Source organism: Mytilus trossulus, chromosome 8, assembly GCF_036588685.1.
Source record: "Mytilus trossulus isolate FHL-02 chromosome 8, PNRI_Mtr1.1.1.hap1, whole genome shotgun sequence".
Classification (NCBI taxonomy): domain Eukaryota; kingdom Metazoa; phylum Mollusca; class Bivalvia; order Mytilida; family Mytilidae; genus Mytilus; species Mytilus trossulus.
The window spans coordinates 61621059-61624723 of record NC_086380.1 but is presented as its reverse complement, the minus strand read 5'-3'; positions in this window follow the sequence as shown (position 1 = coordinate 61624723).

Here is a 3665-nt window from a genome sequence, read left to right as displayed (position 1 = left end):
TTCTAGGGATATAATTGGTTAAAAGCGTCAGCGTGGAGACCGTGTATATTCCATATTAGGTTAGTAGGGAGGCGGGCTTATTCCAATACACGGTCAGTAGTGTTGTTACGACTTTTGCACTATTTGATTATTTAAATGTATTGAAAGTTCTGTTTAATATTGTTATATCAAGGTTGTTGATATTGAATTGCTATTGTTGACATTATGTTTTTTTGTTGCAGACCAATGGAAGTATGTTCTTAAAATTGAACACTTGAACACTTAAATAGGAAAATAAGAAGATGTGTTAAGATTGCAAATGAAAAAAACTATAATGTAAATCATCAAAAAATATAGTCGGTAAGATAAATTCGTTCTCACCCGTTGGAAATTTACTGACCCCGTATATATCATCTTAGGTCACTAACACACTACGTAACTAATAATATTCCGTGTCAGTGTGTTACATCCTATGAACCGTACAGAAGAAGGAATCTGGGACCTGACGAGGAATACGAACCCTTGTCCCTCTAATTTCATAGCCCAAATACTAATTATACTTCATTATGATTTGTTTATTTCAATATTTATTACAACTTTGATAAACAATTTCACAGGTGTCAATGTCTAATTTAAAGGCACACAAAGTGCAAGATAACCGAACTATTTATTTTCCATTTCAAACAACCATAAACTTTTTTATTTATAAATTCGACACTTGTCAACTTTTAGTTGTTTTACTTAGATTAAACATGTTAAAGTGTACATTTTACTCTTTGTATACAAAAAACTTTAAATTAGATATGAACACGCAACCCAGTACTAAGGGTCTGATATTTCCATTAAATGAGCGTTAGCGGGATTTCAATACAAAACATTGTCAACTTCTTTCTCAGCTAATTAAATATTCTGCTTATTCTTGTTTAAGGATCCTCCTCTTCGTGTACCTTGAAAATCATATTTAATATTGTATTCAATGAGGGAACTATCTGATTAGAACAGTTACTTTGTAAATGGAATATTTATCAAAATGTATATGTTGACCCTAGAACAATAGATCTGCTGTTAGAAATGTCGTCTTCAGCCTTCAACAGTGCATAGTCAGCCCCTGATGGTCATGAAATAATACATGACAATAAAATGTGTAAACGAACGGACTGATTTTTGTTCAAACAAATTAAAGAAAATCAAACATGATAACACTGAAAATGGAAAATTGGAATGTGTCAAAAAGATAACAAACAGACCAAAGTGCAGAAAACAGGTGAGGTCCACCAATGTGTCATTAACACAGCGATACAAAATACTGATATGTAACGAAAAAATATTGCTGCTTAATTATGCATCTTATGTGAAATAGTAAATAGCATAAGATGACAGAATTTCGAAGAATGATAAAAACATGTCTCAATTGTTTGTATCAAATAACGTGTATTTCAGAATTGAAACCTTTCAGCTTTTGAATAGTGAATACACAATGCAGTATCAATGTATGACAATGTATCACATGTATGCTTACATTTTTTTTAAAGATGCAATGGAATTTTTTTTAACTGGCATATTTAAATAATGACGTACAACATTTTGGAAAGAAAGGATTCTGCTACACTGATATTTTTCAATAAATCCAAATCACATTTAAGTACTTTCGAATGTTCTTATATGTTCCAAAATCAAATAAGTATGGTTGTTTTTTGTTTGTAATCCATTTGTTTTAGAAAAAAAAACATTTTTTTACTACAATGTATTTCAACATGTTTAACTGGTTGATTTTAAATTCACATAATAGCGTGCCACAAATCAATGTTATTATTTGTTATTAAGGAAATTAAAAGCTATCAGTCTGTATTGACGTCTTAGTAATATATAGTAGTATAATAATACTTGTCACAAAAATTCATAAAAATTTCAGTTTTTATAGATTTTTAATTTTCGCAATATAAGCATGATAATATAGTATTATAACATGTAATGTTGGTATTTTAATCCCAACAAAACAAGTACACAGTATTTTAATCGGATTTTTTAATGGATACATTGCTTTTTTTTTAATTTCATTTTAGTTTCATTTTGCATGTGACCTCTCATTTATTATCTTCTATTTCGAAATCCATTTCAAGAATATTTCTCACGTATTTCGAATATTTTTTCAAATATGCAACATATTTATTACTGTACACTTTTTACAGTATCGTAATGTAAATGCTTACATTATAATTACCTCCAATGTTACACCATTTAAATTATTTCAGAAAAGACTTTAATATTTTTTCTGTCTATGAAGAAATAACATAACAAATATGGTGCACACTTTATAACCCGTGTAGCAGGTTATTTAAAGTGTGCACAACTATTTTTATGTAATTTAAGTGGAGTGACCAAGCCACAAGTTTTCAATTTTACTAGACCACCCTAACTGCAGGCTAAATCAAGACCTAAAAAAAGTAACAAATTAAAAATTTTTGTTCATGTTGAATTTTGAAAAAAAAATCCAAATGTCTACGAACGGGCAACAAGGTTAGCTTTAGGTATTGGGTTTTCAGAAAAAAAAATGTTTTTAGCCTGCAAGGATGCCGTTCCTTAAAAGTCGTAAAATAAGCACCTTTTATCTTGATCTGTCCCTCCATTTTTTCGGATAGGCAGAAACAAAATTTTCACCCTTACTTCCATTTTTAATGAGAAAAAACGTGGACGATGTCACGGTCACATAACACAATTATGTATATGAGCTGATAAACAAAACAACATAAGCCAATCAGAAGACGCGTTTCTTCTACAATTAAATTATATACAAATGTATTTCTCTAAGTATTCGACATTAACTTGTATTTTGTTATGATCCGCTTTCTACAAAACAATAATTGCTTTTCGAATAGGGCCAATACGGAACACTTCCGATTTCAATTTTCTTACGCCTTACATAAATTGTAACGTACCTTTATGCATGAAAAATATTTGTATTACATTTTGTTTAATCCAAATCATAAAACAAAAAGTCCAAAAGATGCTCATTGTTTTGAATCGTTTTGAAGTCATGATACAAAAATATTCATAGCCTTCTCTAATAAGACGAAATAAGCACAAATTTTTGTGTTAAATGTTTGCCATTCGCTCGTGTATGTATTAAACACAGTTTTTTTTATTTTTACCTAAAGAAATGTATGTATTACTGTTACAGTATTACACCAGTTTTTGATATCACAAACCAGTTCAAACATTCATCACATGTTATTCTCGGTACATCATTCGTACAACTAAAGTAACATGCAGATATCTTATTCGTTGAGGTATTTCCCATATATATAATTATATTCGACACAAAACACAAATCTGTCGTCGTGCAACTCAAAAGCTATCTATGAAACCTTTAATCTGATTTTAGAGAAGAAATATAGTTGCCATATTACTGTCAAGTAATTTAAGGTGACAAACGTTTAGAGTTAATGTTGGATTTCTCATAAGATCTTTTTTCGGACACACAGACCTTTCTTCTAAAACCAGTTGTTGGTATGATGCAGATAAGGTTCTTCTCATATCTTTATGCTGCAATGATGCTAAACCAATAACGGGGATACGTTGCTTAATTTTCATATTTTCATATCACGATTGAATAATCTTTCAATCAGTTTAATTGTATTGGATACCAAAACTACAGAAGTGTGCTTACATACAATGGTATATTGCTG